Source organism: Capra hircus, chromosome 21, assembly GCF_001704415.2.
Source record: "Capra hircus breed San Clemente chromosome 21, ASM170441v1, whole genome shotgun sequence".
Lineage (NCBI taxonomy): Eukaryota > Metazoa > Chordata > Mammalia > Artiodactyla > Bovidae > Capra > Capra hircus.
Genome location: NC_030828.1, coordinates 1,154,664 through 1,174,706, shown reverse-complemented (window position 1 = coordinate 1,174,706; position 20,043 = coordinate 1,154,664). Strand labels below are relative to the sequence as shown.

Here is a 20,043-nt window from a genome sequence, read left to right as displayed (position 1 = left end):
TAGATCTGATAGACAGAGTGCCTGAAGAATTATGGACAGAATTGATGCTTTTGAACTGTGGTGTTGGAGAAAACTCTTGAGAGTCTCTTGGACTGCAAGAAGATCAAACCAGTCAATCCTAAAGGAAATTGGTCCTGAATATTCATTGGAAGAACTGATGCTGAAGCTGAAAACTCAACCCTTTGGCCACCTGACATGAGGAACTGATTCACTGGAAAAGACCCTAATGCTGGGAAAGACTGAAGGCAGGCGGAGAAGGGGACGACAGAGGATGAGATGGTTGGATGGCATAACTGACTCTATGGATATGAGTTTGAGTAAGTTCCAGAAGTTGGTGATGGACAGGGAAGCCCGGCGTGCTGCAGTCCATGGGGTCGCCAAGAATCAGACTCAATTGAGTGACTGAACTGCACTGAATCTAATGAAAAAATCTTCAATGAACATTACTACAAACAACTTCATCAACAAGGACAACAAATATAGGGAAAATGGATTGTCTGACTTACAAAGTTGCCAAATTATGACATGAATAATGTTCAATTTTCAACGTAAAAGTACTAGAATACTGGACATTCAAAGAAACATGCATGTCCCTCACACAGAAGGAAAAATTAAGAACAAGCAACAGGAACTCAAAGTCAAGATACTGGACTCAACAGAGAAATATTTTAAATCAGTTACTTTAAATATGCTGCAAAAGGTAATGGAAAGTAGTTTTAAGAACCAGATGATTCCCACAGACACTATCTCATGAAATAGGTATATCAATCAAGGGACAGAAAATTTTCAAACAAAATCAAGTAGAAATTCTGGAGCTGAAAGCATAATTACAAGTATTAAAAAACTCACAAAAGTCCTCCATGACAAATTTGAACTGACAAAAAAAAAAAAAAAACAACTAAAAACTACAAATCGTTCGAATTATCCAGTTATAGGAAGAGAAAATTTATTTTCAATAGACAGCCTAAAAGTAATATGAGGCCAGTGTGCTAACATATACATAACAAGAGTCAGAGAAAAAGAAAGGAATCAGCAGGAATCAAGAAATAATAGACAAAACTGCCCAAAGTTGATGAAAAATCACAAACTTAAGAAGTCCATATAGGATAAATTCAAACAGATTCACAGTGCGACACATCATTATGAAACTGTTCAAATAGAAAGACAAAACAGCAATAGAGAAGACACAGAAGTGATTTTCAGAAAAACAAAAGTGATTTCTCATCATACCACACGGTTTCAGAAGGCAGTAGGATGGCACCTTCAAAGTTCTGAAACAAAATGTTATTCAACTGGGAATTCCTCATCTGATAATAATCCTCTAAAAAAATGAAGGAGAAATTAAGACATTCTCAAATTAACAAAGACTGAGAATGTTCTTTAATTGTAAATTTGCCCCCCAAGAAATGTCTAAGGGAGTCAATCTTAAATGAATGTACAATATACAACAACAAATCTGCATCAAGAAATAAATAACATCAGTAAAGGTAACTACACAGGCAAATATAAAAGCCAGCATTAGTATATCTTTGTAACTCTTTTCTTATATGGTACTTAAATAAAGGCATAAAACAAAACCATCTGCCTGTGGTGATGCACAAGTATGAAGACATAATGTGTGACAATGACAACATATAGGGGAAATGGAGCAATGTGGCAACGAAATTTTATGCATTATTGAAATTAAATTGTTATTAATCATAACTACTTTATTATAAATTAAGAAGTTAATTGTTATCCCTAGGGCAACCACTAAGAAAATAACTTAAAAATATATAGTAAAAACAAGGAAGTAAAGAATTTAAAATGGTACTCTCAATAATATCTATTTCACAGAAAATACGCAATATTGAAGCCAAAAAAAAAATTACAGAAAAAATGAAAAGCAAAATAGCAGTTGTCCTCCTTAATCAGTAATTACTTTAAACAGAGATGGTTTAAAATTTCTAAGTGAAAGGCAGAGATTGGCAAAATGGATTAAAAACATGATCCAACTATATGTTATCTGCAAGAGAAATACTTCAGATTCAAAAACACAGATTGGTTAAAAATTAAAGCATGAAATAAATATTTCATGTAACATGTAACCAAAAGACAGCTAGAGTGACTAAACCAATATCAGACAAAAGCTATCTTCAAACAAAAATTGTTACATGGGTCAATTAAACACTGATAAGAGTCAAATACATTAAGAAGATAAAGCAATGATAAACATTTACACACCTAACAACAAAGTCCCAAAATACATGAAACAAAATTGCACAAAACTGAAGAAATAGACAACTCTACAATATTTGGATACTTTTAATGTCTTGCTTTTAATAAGCAATAGAACAATTAGAAGAACGATCATTATGGAAATAGAATACTTGAACAACCATAAAGCAACTACAGTGAACAGACTTACACAGAACACTCCACCTAAAATCAAATGATTATACATTTTTCTCAAGTGCATAAGGAACATACTCCATAAAAGACCAGATATAACACCAAAAATAAGTTTAAATAAATTTTAAAACACTGAAATCATACAGACTATGTTCACTGATCACAATGGAATTAAACTAGAAATCAGTAATAGAAAAAAATTTAGATGATTTCATACATAATTAGAAATTATGAAACAAGTTCCTAATAAAAATCAATCAAGTATGACATTCTCAGGGAAAATTATTAAATTATTTGAGATAAATGAAAATTAACATACAACATTCCAAAATTTATGACATGCCAAAAGCAGTACTTGAGGAGAAAATTTTATAGCTGTTGAGATTTACATTTAAAAAAGATTTCAAATCAGTAACCTACCTTAAGAAGCTAGCAAAAGAAAAGAAAACCAAACATAAAGAAAGAAAGAAAAGAAAGATTAGTATAAAAAATGATAAAGATTAAAGATTGAAACAAGCAACTGAATAAAAAATAAAAATGAAACCAAAAATCAATTCCTTGAAAAATTCAACAAAATTCAGAATATTTTAGCTAAACTGACCAGAGGAAATGAATGACCTTGCTAGTGTGTAGAGAAGTGAATATATAAATTACAATTCATAAATAAATAACAAAACAACTATTAAAGAATTTGTGAAAAGATCTTTGTCAAGAGAAAAACAGAGTTTACTCATTTCAAAAGTATTAAACATCAGGCCCTAGGTAACACAAAACCTGTGTAATCATGCCAAGGAATATAGACTATTTTTCTTAACTGATGGATGTTTCAACTTTAACAATAAATAATGATTAATTATTTAATATATGAAATTTTACTACACTTGATTAACCCAACCTAGTATGTTTTGTGAGATTTATGTAATATGTAAAATTGAAATTTTTTGTTACAAAAAATGAAGCTTTTTATCATTTAAAATCTTCATGACCTTAGAAAGAGTTCAGAAGGTATAAAGCATAATTTTTCAGATAGAAAAAGGAAAAATCCTAATTAAAGCCAAACGTGGCTCAGCTGGTAAATAATCTGCCTGCAATGTGGGAGACATGGGTTTGATCCCTGGGTTGGGAAGATCCCCTGGAGAAGCAAAGGCTACCCACTCCATTATTCTGGCCTGGAGAATTCCATGGACTGTATAGTCCATGGGATCACAAAGAATCAGACACAACTGAGCACCTTTCACTTTCAACACTTAGAAGAATAGTAATAATGACCCGTAATGATCTTATGGATCTGACCAAAATGATCTAACAATGATGATCTCAATCATGGGGTCAACATTTTGAAACCATAATATGTTAAGAAAACTCCCAAGCACAGTTGAATTTCACCAAAGGATATTTCACTGCAATAAGAAAATATATAAAACAACCATTTTCCAATATTCTGTATTTGTCAGTTTACCTAAAGCTCAGATAAAATAAAATTTAAAATTTGGAACTGAGGCTAGAGGCAATCACTAAAGAAAAGGACATATCATGAAGATATTACCCAGTAAGTCACTGAACAGATGAACACTTAAGACTTCAGGGTGTGGCACAGTGCACAAGACATGAATTTTAAAGGATCCTGGTAGTTACTCACCCCTATTCTCTGAAGTAGAGGCCCTCATTTCAGTCCTTCTATCTCAGAAAAGCATAGCAGAAAAAAAACAAAAAGAAAAAAAGACATAGTCTCAAAAATATTCAACAGGAAAAATAACAAAGCACTAATACTGTCAAAATTCATTGTCAAAATTTATTAGTCATGCAATGTTCCCTTCTTCCAGCCCAACCACAAATGATGCTTTCAGTATCCATTACAGTTGCTAAACCCCTTCTTACTTCAACATTTTTCCCCCTCATTTATTACTCAAGAACAATTCCTTTAAAAAGTTCTAGCTACAACTGTGTTCAAAATGAAGCAAGTCTTGGGTCACTTAGCATATCTACATGCCTCATAAGAGGCATGAGTATATAGAATAGGATGACTTGCTCTGGAAAAAAGAAAAGGCATGCTCACAGCAGTGTTATGTAGCCAAAGCCAGGCTCTGAGGTTCTTATTTGTCCGGTTAGAGGGGCATTCATCTGGACCTCAGATTGACATCTGGAATGAGTCCCTCAGCATCCTCAGACAGTTTTTCTCATCATCGATCCAGACAAGCACCCTCCCAACAAATAAGCATTTCCATAGCCAGGCTCATTTCCTTTAGGCTTACATACTGTGTTGTTAACAAAAAACAATACATATACAGAACACAATTTGTTTAGTATTATACAATAGAACCCTCATAGCACAAAAGGCACACAACCATGGATTTCTCTGTATAAAATTAACATCTACTGAGAATATCCAAAACAACTAAGTCAATTAAAATTTAGAGGAGTAGTGAGGTGAAAGCATTAGTTTCCCAGTGGAGTCTGACTCTTTGACACCCCATGGACTGTAGTCCGCTAGGCTCCTCTGTTCAGGGAATTCTCCAAGCAAGAACAGTGCAGTGGGTAGTCATTCCCTTCTCCAGGGGATCTTCCTGCCCCAGGGGTCAAATCTGTGTTTCCTGCATAGCAGGAAGGTTCTTTCTCATCTGAGCTATAGTGGGGTAGCATTTGTAAATGAAGTAGCATATAAGCTTTGATTATAGTGGAAATATGAGTAGAAATATCTAAATTCTGAAATGCTAGTAACAAAAAGATAAATATTTTGGCACATTTAAATTTCACTAAAAGGTTATTTTCACACATAATAAAATGGTATAAAAAGGAAATCTATCAATGATTCTTAAATGTTAACCAAGTTATTTTCTTTAATAGAGGGAAACATAATGAAGAGTCCATTAACAAAGTAAATATACCTATGTGGGAAAATTTATCATAAAAATGTGCTCCCTGGGCACCTGAAAAAATGAAGTCACAAAACTTGAATTTGTGACATCACTGGCCAGAACACAGACCAAAATTTCAATAGCACCAGAGTAGCTGCTCACCTTTCCTCCCTGAAGTATGATAACTTGTTCTAGCCTTTGACCTGCAGCAAAACATCACATAGGATACAAATCAGATCAGAAAAATGCATGACATTATTTTAAAAATCAATAGAACAATTGGTTCTACAATAATTATTTATTGTACAGGCATCCGCACATTTCTAGCCCTCAGCAAACAAATCAAAATTCCTTCCTCCTTTATCATCTTTGTTAATTTCTTCACTCTTTGAACTCTTCATTCTGCAAATAGTCAATATTCCTCTCTACCACTCTATGTTAAATTAGTAACATAGTACTTACCTTTTAAACTGAGAAATTCTAAAGTTGTATTACATGAAATAAAGATTTTATGAAATGCTTTGTGATGGGTCAAATAAAAAGGATGTTTGTTGTGAGACCCATATTCTGGAAGTAAGAGATAAGAACTCTGAAAATCTACTACAAATATGCTGAACAAATAGACCAATGGCAGGAATAGAAAAATAGAGGAGACACTTCATAAGATAAATGGAAATTATTTACAAAAAGAATCAAGTGGAAAAAGACTTTAGAGAGGGTAAGACATAAGCGGAATTAAGATGGGAGTAATATTGGCCTGTCTTTTCTCAACATGGAATTTAGGAGGGGTACATCAATAACCGAACAGAGGTCTTTAAAGGACAAAGGCTTCCAAGTAAACTGGAGAACACAAATTGCAAGGTAAAAGGAACTAGACCCTAGATACTATGTAATGTTTGATTCCATTTAAATGGCATTCTTTAAAAGACAAAACCTGTGTGATCACTCACCTAGAGTCAGACATCCTGGAATGTGAAGTCAACTGGGCCTTAGAAAGCATCACTACAAACAAAGCTAGTGGAGGTGATGGAATTCCAGTTGAGCTCTTTCAAATCCTGAAAGATGATGCTGTGAAAGTGCTGCACTCAATATGCCAGCAAATTTGGAAAACTCAGCACTTCCCACAGGACTGGAAAAGGTCAGGTTTCATTCCAATCCCTGAGAAAGGCAATGCCAAAGAATGCTCAAACTACCACACAGTTGTACTCATCTCACACACTAGTAAAATAATGCTCAAAATTCTCCAAGCCAGGCTTCAGCAATACATGAACCGTCAACTTCCAGATGTTCAAGCTGGTTTTAGAAAAGGCCGAGGAACCAGAGACCAAATTGCCAACATCTTCTGGATCATGGAAAAAGCCAGAGAGTTCCAGAAAAACATCTATTTCTGCTTTATTGACTATGCCAAAGCCTTTGACTGTGTGGATCACAATAAACTGTGGGAAAATTCTGAGAGATGGGAATACCAGACCCCCTGACCTGCCTCTTGAGAAATCTGTATGCAGATCAGGAAGCAACAGTTAGAACTGGACATGGAACAACAGACTGGTTCCAAATAGGAAAAGGAGTACGTCAAGGCTGGATATTGTCACCCTGCTTATTTAACTTATATGCAGAGTACCTCATGAGAAACGTTGGACTGGAAGAAACACAAGCTGGAATCAAGACTGCTGGGAGAAATATCAATAACCTCAGATATGCAGATGACACCACCCTTATGACAGAAAGTGAAGAGGAACTAAAAAGCCTCTTGATGAAAGTGAAAGTGGAGAGTGGAAAAGTTGGCTTAAAGCTCAACACTCAGAAAATAAAGAGCATGGCATCTGGTCCCATCACTTCATGGGAAATAGATGGGAAACTGTCAGACTTTATTTTGGGGGGCTCCAAAATTACTGCAGATGGTGATTGCAGCCATGAAATTCAAAGACGCTTACTCCTTGGAAGTAAAGTTATGACCAACGTAGATAGCATATTTAAAAGCAGAGACATTACTTTATCAACAAAGGTCCGTCTAGTCAAGGCTATGGTTTTTCCAGTAGTCATGTATGGATGTGAGCTGGACTGTGAAGAAAGCTGAGCACCGAAGAATTGATGCATTTGAACTGTGTTGGAGAAGACTCCTGAGTCCCTTCGACTGCAAGGAAATCCAACCAATCCATTCTAAAGGAGATCAGTCCTGGGTGTTCTTTGGAAGGAATGATGCTAAAGCTGAAAACTCCAGTACTTTGGCCACCTCATGCAAAGAGTTGACTCATTGGAAAAGACTCTGATGCTGGGAGGGATTGGGGGCAGGAGGAGAAGGGGACGACAGAGGAGGAGATGGCTGGATGGCCATCACTGACTCGATGGATGTGAGTTTGAGTGAACTCCGGGAGTTGGTGATGGACAGGGACGCCTGGCGTGCTGCAATTCATGGGGTCGCAAAGAGTCAGACATGACTGAGTGACTGAACTGAACTGAAAAGACAAAACCTGGTCCCCTGGAGAAGGAAATGGCAACCCACACCATTATTCTTGCCTGAAAAACCCCATGGACAGTATGAAAAGGCAAAAAGATATGACACCAGGAGATAAGCCCCCTAAGTTGGAAGGTATCCAATATGCTACTGAGGAAGATCAGAGGGCAATTACTAATAACTCCAGAAAGAATGAAGCAATTAGGTGAAAGCAGAAACAATGCTCAGTTGTGGATATATCTGGTGGTGAAAGTAAAATCTGATGCTGTACCCATTACTGCATAGGAACCTAAAAAGTTAGGTCCATGGATCAAGGTAAACTGGACATAATCAAGCAGAAGATGACAAGATTAAACATCAATATCTTTAGGAATCAGTGAATTAAAATGGATGAGAATGGGCAAATTTAATTTAGATGACCATTAAATCTACTGCTGAGGGCAAGAATTCCTTAGAAGAAATGGAGTAGCCCTCAAAGCACACAACTTTCTCCAGCAACACAAGAGATGACTCTATATGTGTACATCACCAGATAGTCAATATTGAAATCAGACTATGTCCTTTGCAGTCAGAGATGAAAAATCTCTATACAGTCAGTAAAAACAAGACCTGGAGCTAACCGTGGCTCAGATCATGAGCTCCTTACTGCAAATTTCAGGCTTAAATTGAAGAAAGTAGGAAAAACCACTAGGCCATTCAGGTATGACCTAAATCAAATACCTTATGATTATATAGTGGAGGCGAGGAATAGATTCAAGGACTATGTGGTAGACAGAGTTCCGGAATAACTATGCATGCAGGTTCATAACAATGTACAGGAGGCAGTGACCAAAGCTGTCCCAAAGAAAAAGATACAAGAAGGCAAAGTGATTGCCTGAGGAGGCTTTACAAATAGCTAAGGAAATAAGAGAAGTGAAAGGCAAGGGAGAAAGGGATATGCCCAACTGAATGCAGAATTCAGAGAATAGCAAGGAGATAAGACCACCATCTTAAATGAACAATGCAAAGAATACAGGAAAACAATAGAATGCAAAGGACCATAGATCTTTTCAAGAAAATACTTGTTGGAGACATCAAGGAAACATTTCATGTAAGAATGGACTCGATAAAGGACAGAAACAGTAAAGACCTAAGAGAAGCAGAAGAGATTAAGAAAAGGTAATAAGAATACACAGAACTGTACAAGAAAAGTGTTAATGATTCAGAAAACCATGATGGTGTGGTCACTCACCTATAACTGGACAACCTGGAGTGTGAAGTCAAGTGGACCTTAGGATGTATCACTACAAAGCTAGTGGAGGTGACAGAATTCCAGCTGAGCTATTTCAAATCCTGAAAGGTGATGCTGTGAAAGTGCCACACTCAATATGTCAGCCAATTTGGAAAATTCAGCAGTCCCCACAGGACTGGAAAAGGTCAGTTTTCATTCCAATCCCAAAGAAAGGCAACGTCAAAGAATGCTCAAACTGATGCACAACTGTACTCATCTCACGTTAGTATTTTCTTGGGCTCCAAAATCATTACAGATGATGAGTGCAGCCGTGAAATTAAAAGACACTTGCTCCTTGGAATGAAAACTATTACAAACCTAGACAGCATATTAAAAAGCAGAGACATTACTTTGCCAACAAAGGTTTGTACAGTCAAAACTACAGTTTTTCCAGTAGTCATGTATGGATGTGAGAGTTATACTATAAAGAATCGCAGTACCTGAAGAATTGATGCTTTTCAACTGTGCTGCTGGAGAAGACTCTTGAGAGTCCCTTGGACTGCAAAGAGATCCAACCAGTCTATCCTAAAGGAAATCAACCCTGAATATTCACTGGCAGCACTGTTGATAAAACTGAAGCTCCAATACTTTGGCCACCTGGTACAAAGAGATGACTGATTGGAAAAGCCCTTGAGGCTGGGAAAGACTGAAGGCAAAAGAAGGGGGCATCAGAGGATACAATGGTTAGATAGCATCACTGAGACAATGGATAAGAATTTAAGAAAACTTCGGGAGATAATGGAGAACAGAAGACCCAGGCATGCTATAGTCCATGGGGTTGCAAAGAGCTGGGTATGACTTAAGTGACTGAACAACAAAAACAAAAGGCAGAACTATAGAAACAGTGATTACAAGAGACTGAAGAGCAGAAGGAGGGATTGACTATAAAGGAGAAACACAAGGGGATTTTAGGGGTAATGGACACCCCCCTCCCCGACACACACCATGACTGCGGTGCTAGATATACTATTCTATACCTTTGCCAAAACCCATAGAAATACACGTGACAAATGGTGTATTTTAAAGTACATACAATTAAAGTTATGTAAGAGGTACAAATATAATATTGGAAAAATGTAGCACAGAACACTGGGCCAGTGTTCAGGTATCCTCTCCACTCTCTCATATTTTGAGTCTATATATGTGTTAGTAGGCACACATTCAAAAGGAATACCATTTAGTAAGAAATCAGATATTCAGATATCAAATGTTGAATACATGCAAAACTGGTAGCATTCAAAACTACCCAAACTGTGAATAACACTAAAAATGAGTAAGTTAAAGTCTTCCCTTACTTGCTTAGAATAGAAATATAGTATGGTTCAACAACAGTCATTTTGTTTCTCATTTTCTTCAGATTTTTCACAATGTATAAATACATGATCCAGACTCATTCATTTAAAGACACCTTTTGCTGTTCGCCTGTGAGAAAGGACAGATCCTGAAAACACCCAAGAAATAATACAGGCGTCCATAATCCTAGAAACATACTAAGCCACTTAATTTACATGTGGAAAGTAGAGATGAAAATGAGTATGGGAGGCTACACCAGCTATTAAACCAATGAGAAGAGGTTTTTCATTTTAGTTCTTCATGAACATTATGAGTAAAATCAATTTATTTCTGTGGCAGAATTCTACCGATTTGAATGATCCTACTATCCTTGAATATTTAATTCACTTATGCAAGATGCCCTTTCTCCATCATAATTAGTGTTGTAAGACAATGAAATGCTTTGTATGCAAACCAACATTGATTCCATATTTAAAACAAGAACACAATAACAAAAATGCACAATAATAAAAACTAAATACATTCAAATTGAATGAACCAGGTATGAGGCAATGGGCTTCAACTGTGTTTATTTTGGTTTTTCAATTTACTTATTTCTACAGTAAGAGTTTCCACCAATATTCAACCAAATGCTCACTGTGCAGACCTGTACACCTTCAAACGAAGCAAGTATGATCTTAAAATCCTGGTCAGACAACTTCTTGTGTTCTTATCCCTAAAAGAACTAAAAAATACATATACACAAAAATCTCCACATAAGTATTTATAGCAAGATTATTCAAAACAGCCAAAGAACAGAAATAAGTTAGTAGAATGCCATAAATTGATGAATGAATACGCAAGCAAAATATGATCTATAAACGGGGTATTACTCACCCATAAAAAGAAATGGAGTCCCAATCCATGCTATAACATGGCTGAACTTTGAAAAATCATGCTAAGTGAAGGAACTGTGAGTAAAAACACGTTCTATTATAAATGGTTCAAATGCAGATACAGACAAAACCCATTGGTATCAAAGTATTCATGCTCTTATTCCACACTTTCATATTTCCTGAGCATGTACACCTGAAACCATGTGCTTCAAGACATTCTGCCCTACATATTCTTTTATATTCATTTTGATCAAACTTCAGACTTAAAAGTCTTATAGTTGTAAATCAACTATACATCAATAAAATAAATATTTTTAAAAACATTTTAAAATGTATCATTTCCCCTCAAATTTTCTCCAATGAGTTTTAGAATCTTTTGATTTTCCTGGCTGAAACAATTATGATTATTGCCAAGTGCTGAGTTTTTATATCCTGTCATTCTTCTATGTTTATCACAACTTTCTGTAGTATTTTACTTTTGACCCTATTAATTCATTCACTCATTCACATGTTGGTTTAGTAATATTATAAACACTTTACCATCATTAAAGAGATTTACCATATTCAAACATCCCCAAGTTGCATCCATCAAAATTAGAGGCTGAGCAGCTGTGTCCAGCAGTCCTCCATGACAGATGCAGCCTTACTTAATTAACTATGACTGCTTTTTCCTTCAGTATTCTCTGTTCCAGGGCCTCAGCTGTGAATATCTTATACAGGTTTAGTTCTCCTCAAGATACCAGAAAATACGAAGGCAAACTTTAGCATAACACACATTTCTTGCTATAAACCATCCAAGTTTTTAAATGTACTTTAGCCACTGCTATGGCACAATCAGGCAAAACTTTATGTCACAATTCACTCTGCTTATCATTCTGGCCAACATTTTAGCTACTAGCTCAAAATTACTAATGAATGGTACTTGTAAGACACAAGGTACTGTCTTTAGAAAAGTGTTAGAATGAATACAGACAACTGGAGAAAAGTGAATTGATTATGGAACACATATTCATATGAAGTAGTTTATAATCTATACCATATGGTCATAAAGTACAATCTGAAAAATATTTCATTAGAACATTATGACACTTGAATCTATAGTAGTTAGGGATTGTACCTTCAACTCCAAGTTCCTCATTGGTCCTTTCCCTGCTATTTACAGTATTTCTCTTGGTGTTACCTGTCATCAATTCTGCGTTAAAGTTGATTTTTTCCATTTAGTGATACTCCTCTCATTGGCCATTTCTTTTTGGACTTCAATTTGTACCCCCATGACATACCAGTCTCTATGAAATAGTTTCCCAAGGAACATTGCCTCATCTCCTAAGCACTGGCACCCCTATTTCAACAAGTCATTCTACAATTTGTAAATTTATACCACAGAATTTCCAACAAACCAATGTCCTATTCATCTTTTTCTCCTGTTCCTGCAGTATCTCAACACTTACACTTTTAAGTTTAAAGAACTAAATTTGAGAATTTGCATGGCTCTGACCTTAACAACAGAGAAAATAAAGATGACCTCAAAAATGTGTATCTTTCCCCCAAAACTAGAGGAAATGTAGCAAAATATAAGTATTATTTTCATCTTCCAAAGGCTATGACACTGATTGTGTTTTTCTTAAGTTCTGAATAACAATTGCACAATCAAATTTAGTTTCTAACGAGTCTCTATCTTATCTTAAAAAAAGGAATGAATATCCTATACTGTATGGTTATTATTAGTATTAAATGAAATAATCCATGAAAAAGTGTTTATTTCAGCATGTGGTACACATACTAAGAATTCAATAAATGCTATATATAACTGAAATATATAAATTTGAGGCTACACATCACACACATGCATACACAATAGTAAAATAATGATCCAAACTCATCATCAACAGTTTTTGAAGTCTTCCTATAAAATTAGTTTATTGACTATATCCAAACAAGCACATGCATATTTCATTTTATGTGAATAAAACACAATATTAATGTTTCAAACATAGTTGGTACTCAGGAACTAATGGCCAAACTTTTGAAAAAGCTAGATTTTAATGTCAATTAATTTCAATATATTAAATACAATTAAATTGGATACGTGAATTATTTTCCTAGCATTATGATTTGATAAAGATTATTTATAATTTTACAAGTATAACTAAGGCTGTAATGAGTACCCTTGAGTTTACATACACATTTGAACACTTCCTATTATGTCCTATAGGTAAATTTCTAAATATAAAATTGTCAAAATGTGCCAATTTCCATCTAATACATATTTTTCACTGTCTTTTGGACAGACTAACACACAAGGAGTTCCAAATTCTCCATACTTTGCTAATAAATGCACCATTAATCTAATAGGTGAAAAAAGTAATTGCTGATTTGTGTGTTAATGACTATGTTTAAAGACACACAAATATTAATTTCATTATATATTTATAATAATTATTTAGTATATAGTTATTTCATTGCAAGATTAATATGGTTGAGCTGTTTTTTTTTTTTTGGTAAGAATTAGATTTATCCAGAAACAAACACACTCCAGAGTGTGGGCCATTGCAGAGGGCTTGTGCAGCAGCCTGGTTGAGTATATTTTTATGTGTTCTTGGTCATTCATGGTACTTTCCTTCTCTGATTTGTTCATTTATATGTATTCCTACTTTTGTACTGGAATACTTGTCTTTTTCTAATTGATTTGGGTGAGCCTTTAATAGAATATTAACACTAACCTGGTAATGTAAGTTTCAAGTAAACATAAAGGTACATTTTCAAATGACTGCAGAAAAAATAATAACCCAAATTTAAGCTAGCAGGTTTTGGATATTCCTTCTCTCCTGTAAACTCTCCAATGTAGACAACATGGAGAAAATTTGGAAAACACAGTTTAATTGGATTAAAGATTATGTTCATTAGTTATTTATGAAAATGTGAATCTTTCACATTTTTATGAACAAGATTACATGATAGCTTTGGAACATACAAATCCTATTATGAGATGTTGAAACAATTACAAAAACTGCTCAGGTGAAGTCAAAACAGACTGCAGTCAAAGCCTAAGGAGACCAGATACCACCAAGGAATTGAGAGACAATATTCTGACCTGAAATGTACTGAAGAGGAAAAGAAAGCAGGTAAGATTTTGGTGACAATCCTTGGGAACTTGTGGGAAAAATACGCTAAATTTAAAATATAATTTATTGGTTATAACTGGAAAGGGGTTCATTTCACTCCAGTCATGTAAATTGGTTTTACATTGCTTAGGTTATGATGGCATACAGTATTCACTTAGAGCACTCTCTTGTGAATGAGATTTAGCAGAATTATTAATAATTTTCATGAAAGTAAAATGGAAAAATAATTTTCAGATACGTTTACCATGTACTGGGTAATTAATCTGATTATTTTCCAGGTTCTGGTTTAGCCAATGCTCTAGTTCAGCATGTGGTACTGAAGCACGAAGCCTGCTGTTGTAAACAAGGTTTTACCGAAATACAGCCACACTCATTCAATTACATACTGTGTTTGGCTGCTTTTACACTGCAAGAGCAGAGAGGATCAGCTTCAACAGAGATGATACATCCTACAAAACTGAAACTGCTTGTTATTTCACCCTTTACAGAAAAGGCTTACCAATCCATGGTCTACTTTAATGTAGACTGAGGTAGTAACTTCATATAATTAAAACTTAGTTTTAAGACACTGAAGCGTAAGTGGACTGAGAAGGCAGTTACCATACTTAGACTAAATTTTCTCATGAAAGCTGGCACAGAATGGAGGCAGCTCTACTCTGATTTTCCAAATTGGAGCATAGTAGGAAGTCAAGAGTTCCTGCCAGATGAGTCCCTTAATTTAATGGCCCTCCGTCCTCATGCTATTGTTTTCTCCTTATGCGTCATCACCTCAGAGACCACTGTCATCACTGTCCTTTCACATGGGAGGTAAAGCCCTTGTTTTTCCATTGCCATGCTCTTCTTCCTATTATATTTCATAGCAGGATGGATGGATAGATGATACACAAAAGATGATGAGTAACAGAATTTGAATAACATATATTAATAAGCTAGACAGATGATAGAGACAAACGGATAAATTATGGAAGATAAAAGTGATAGATGATAGATCTACGGATAGATGACAGATTTATGAGTAAAATGAAGTAGAACTTAAGAATCACTAATAAAAGACATTACAACACTAAAGTGTTTCTCAAAACTGAGCATTTCTGTTTCAACAGAAACTTATTTATCTTTAATCCATTGAGTTTATTTTTGTGTATGGTGTTAGAAAGTGTTATAGTTTCATTCTTTTAAAAGTGGTTGACCAGTTTTCTCAACACCACTTGTTAAAGAGATTGTCTTTAATCCATTGTATATTCTTGCCTCCTTTGTCAAAGATAAGCTGTCTATAGGTGCGTGGATTTATCTCTGGGCTTTCTATTTTGTTCCATCAATCTATATTTCTATCTTTGTGCCAGTACCATGCTGTCTTGATAACTGTGGCTTTGTAATAGAGCCTGAAGTCAGGCAGGTTGATTCCTCCAGTTCCATTCTTCTTTCTCAAGATTGCTTTAGCTATTCGAGGATTTTTCTATTTCCATACAAATTGTGAAATTATTTGTTCTAGCTCTGTGAAAAATACCGTTGGTATCTTGATAGGGATTGCACTGAATCTATACATTGCTTTGGGTAGTGTATACTCATTTTCACTATACTGATTCTTCTGATTCATGAACATGGTATGTTTCTCCATCTATCAGTGTCCTCTTTGATTTCTTTCACCAGTGTTTTATAATTTTCTATATATGAAATATTTTCCCTCTTAAATTCTTAAAAATAAATATACCTATTTAAAACAATTATTCCATTGTCTATATTACTTGTAGTATATATGGCAACCCTAGCATATAAGGGGTAAAGACTAGGTAAATAGGTATGTATATTTCCAAGATTCTTCTTTTTATGGGAAATGATTTAATAGTCTTAAAAGGCTAAAACAAATATATATAGTATTCCCTAGAAAACCACTAAAAAAAAAGAAGTATAGCTAAAAAGGTAAAGGAAAAAGAATTTTGAAAAAAAATTAAAAGGAAGCAGAGAAGAAGAGACAGAAGAATAGAAAGCAGAAGATAGGCACTGATAGGGAGTATACACTTCACAAAGAAACAATAAAAGATGTGAACACACTTAACAAACAGTAAAAGAGGTGGACTTAAATCCACTTTTTCAATATTTAAATGAACACTGAATAAACATTCCATTAATGGTTAAAACATACTAAACAACTATACACCATCTAATGACATTTTATACATAAAGTTATAGGTTGAAAAGATAAAAAGATAACACCATCCTAACAGAAAGCAAAAGAAAGCTAGAGCAGTTATCTTAATTTTCAATAATGCAAACATCATGTCTGTTTATTACCAAAGATAGAGACATTTCAAAATATAAGATGGTCAATTTATAAATAATTACAGAAGTTTGTATGACGAATAAAAGTTACAAATTACCTGAAGTGAAACTGACAGAAATAAAGGGGAGTAACAGACAAATCAAATCACAGTTGTGGTGACTTTAAACTACGTTTTCAGTAATCTACAGAATAAAGCACAATATCAATCATAGATGATATGAACAATACTATCAACCACTTAAACCCAATGGACATTAATAAAACACTAGTCAACAACTTCAGAATAAATGCACTCTTTTAAAAAGTGTCTATGGCATATTCACCAAGATAAACCATGTATCAAGCCAAAGATATTTAAAATAACTCAGCTGATATAGAATATATTCACTGATCATAATGAAAATTAGAAATCCATACAATAAAATATCTTTGAAGAATAAAAGGAGTCATCACTGCAGATGGTGACTGCAGCCATGAAATTAAAAGATGCTTGCTTCTTGGAAGAAAAGCTATGACCAACACAGACAGCATATTCAAAAGCAGAGACATTACTTTGCCAACAAAGGTCTGTCTAGTCAAAGCTATGGTTTTTTCCAGTAGTCATGTATGCATGTGAGAGTTAGACTATAATGAGAGCTGAGCACCAAAGAATTGATGCTTTTCAACTGTGGTGTTGAAGACGACTCTTGAGAATCCCTTGGACTCCAAGGAGATCGAATCAGTTCATCCTAAAGAAAATCAGTTCTGAATGTTCACTGGAAGGACTGATGGTGAAGTTGAAACTCCAATACTTTGGCCACTTGATGCAAAGAACTGATTCATCTGAAAAGACCCTGACGCGGGAAAGATTGAAGGTAGGAGAAGGGGACGACGAGGATGAGATGGTTGGATGGCATCACTGACTCAATGGGCATGAGTTTGAGCAAGCTCTGGAAGTTGGTGACGGACAGGGAAGACTGGTGTGCTGCAGTCCATGGGGCTGCAAAGAGTCGAACATGACTGAGTAACTAAACTGCTTATCCAAGGCTAAGATTAAATTATTAAGCACTTCACGTTTCAAAAACAATATTAAAGCAATGGTAAAGGTTTTGACTGAAAAGATCTAAAACTTTAGAAATTCAGAAGCAACAAGATGGTGACAAAGGAGGTGCCTAAGCTCCCCTCCTCATACAGACACATGAAATGTACAGCTACACACGGAACAATTTACTCTGAAAGAGACTCAGAAACTTTCAGAAAGTAGGACAAATGAGAAAAAACATCAAAACAGGTAGGAAAGGCTGTTTCCTTACACATTCTTGGCATCAACTCCACCCTCAGCATAGTGCCTTACCATCAGGAGAGAAGCCCCAATTTCTAGCTTCTCCCTGAAAACCAAAGGACTAATCTAGCAACAGTGGTGTTGGAGAAGGCTCTTGAGAGTCCCTTGGACTGCAAGGAGATCCAACCAGTCCATCCGAAAGGAAATCAGTCTTGTGGGTTAAGACTCACAAGAGGGACAGATTCACAAAATCCCTTGCTCTAAAAACCAACAGCTTGTGTAAATCAGACAAAACAGTATGGCAAACAAAGAAACAGTTCTTAATAAGAATGCAAGCACTCACCAAGGCTACCATCCCAGCTATCAGCACAGAGGGAACAAACAAAATTGCATATTTCAGTTTTCCCCTGAAAGAGTATCTGCTTGCTTTAAAGAGTGAGCTGCCATTTCCTTCTCCAGGGGATTTTGCCTGGAAAATTCCATGGACAGGAGAGTCTGGTAGGCTGCAGTACATGGGGTCACAAAGGGTCAGGCACGACTGAGTGACTAACACTAACACTTACTTTAATAGCTGCTGCCTGAAGGTTAGTCTTCTAACTTAGCAGGTACCAGGGGCTGGCTCTGATCCTCTCAGAGAACGTGGAAGTGGACACCACTCCTCCACACTCCACGGGGCTTTAAGTTCCTAGTATCTCCCTGGAAGGACCTTGTACACGTCTATACCCAAGATTTTATAGGTTCTACTCAAGAAATAGGTCTCAAGACCATCAGTCATATAGTTAAAGGGGGTTCCATTCACAAATTCCACAGACTATAGAAAACAAAGGGGCAATTCCTAGCTGGCTTTCCCATAGGCTCAGTGCAAAAGCAGTAAGCAAAGTCACTCTTCTCCCAACCTTTCCCTGAAAGGGTTTTACCTGCATACTGTTAAAAGATAGAAAGATACACTGCATTCTTGGATTAGAAGAATTAACATTGTTAAAATGACCACAGTACTCAAGGCAATCTGCAGATATAATGCAAATCCTATCTAAATATCAATGGGATTTTTTGGGTAGAACAAATAATTTTAAAATTTGTATGGAAAGAAAAAAAAAACAAACCCAAACAGTCAAAACAACATGGTGGTGGTGGTTTAGTCATTCAGTCATGTCTGACTCTTTGTGACCCCATGGACTGCAGCCCTTCAGGCTCCTCTGCCCATGAGGTTCTCCAGGCAAGAATATTGGAGTAGGGCACAGAAACAACATAGAGAGCCAAGAAAAATGAAGAGACACAGGAAAATAAAAGAACAACAGAAACTAGAAACAGATCTTACTAACAATGAAGATAAGTGATTTTCCTGAGAGTTCAAAACGACGATCATAAACATGCTTACCAAAATAAGAGAAATGTATGAACAAAATAAGAATTTTAACTAACACACAGGAAAATTTTTACAAGTACCACACAGATATCACAGAGCCAAAGAATATGACCAAACTAAAAAATGCAATAGGAGAGTTCAACAGTAGACTAGATCAAGTGAAAAGAAGAATCTGGAAAACTTAAAAGACAGTGAAGTGGAATTCATCCACTAAGATAAGTCAAAAGAAAGAATTAAAAAGTGAAAATAGCATTAAGGACTTATGGGATACTAACTAACTATATGTGTTATAGAGGTCTCAGGTGACACTAGTGGTAAAGAACCTGCCCACTCAATCCTTGGGTCAGGAAGATCCCCTGGAGAAGGAAATGGCAACCTACTCCAGTATTCTTGCCTGGAGAATCCCATGGACAAAGGAACTTGGAAGCCTACGGTCCACAGGGTCACAAAAAGTCGGACATGGCTGAAGTGACTTGGCATGCGCAGAGGTCCCAGAAAAATATCGCGAGAAAGGAGAGCCAGTGCTATTCACAGAAATAATGGCTGGAATGCCTAATCTAGGAAAAAAAGACACATCCAGATTCAGGAATTCCAGAAAATAACTTCCACCCCTGCAAAACAAAGAAAAAATGAGAATTCAAAGAGATCACACCAAGACACATAATGAAACTGTCAAATGCTAAATATTAGGTGAGAATCTCAAAAGCAGCATGAGAAAACAAGTTATGTACAAGAGAAACCCCATATTGCTATCAGGAAATATTTCAGGAGAACACTTGAAAGGCAGAAGGGTATAGGGTGATACATTCCAACTGAGGAAAGGAAAAAAAAACACCAAGAATACTCTATTCAGCAAATTACTTCCTCAAAATTA

At 35.6% G+C, this 20,043-nt stretch overlaps 1 protein-coding gene across 16 annotated transcripts in view; it reads right to left on the bottom strand.

Annotated features, from left to right (window-relative positions):
• The window catches only part of LOC102188534, a 147,744-nt gene that overhangs the window by 108,627 nt on the left and 19,074 nt on the right, over nt 1-20,043 (bottom strand). For 11 of the 16 annotated variants that reach the window (XR_001919887.1, XR_001919883.1, XR_001919891.1 and 8 more), the window contains exons 1-4: nt 6,197-6,229; nt 5,409-5,449; nt 4,031-4,068; nt 2,812-2,820 (exon numbers count right to left, since the gene is read on the bottom strand). The gene's annotated coding sequence lies outside the window, so the exon portion shown is untranslated. Of the gene's footprint in view, nt 1-2,811; nt 2,821-4,030; nt 4,069-4,447; nt 4,592-5,408; nt 5,450-6,196; nt 6,230-10,266; nt 12,800-20,043 lie in introns of those variants that run through there. The other 5 variants (XR_001919884.1, XR_001919885.1, XR_001919886.1 and 2 more) reach the window with 5 other exon arrangements.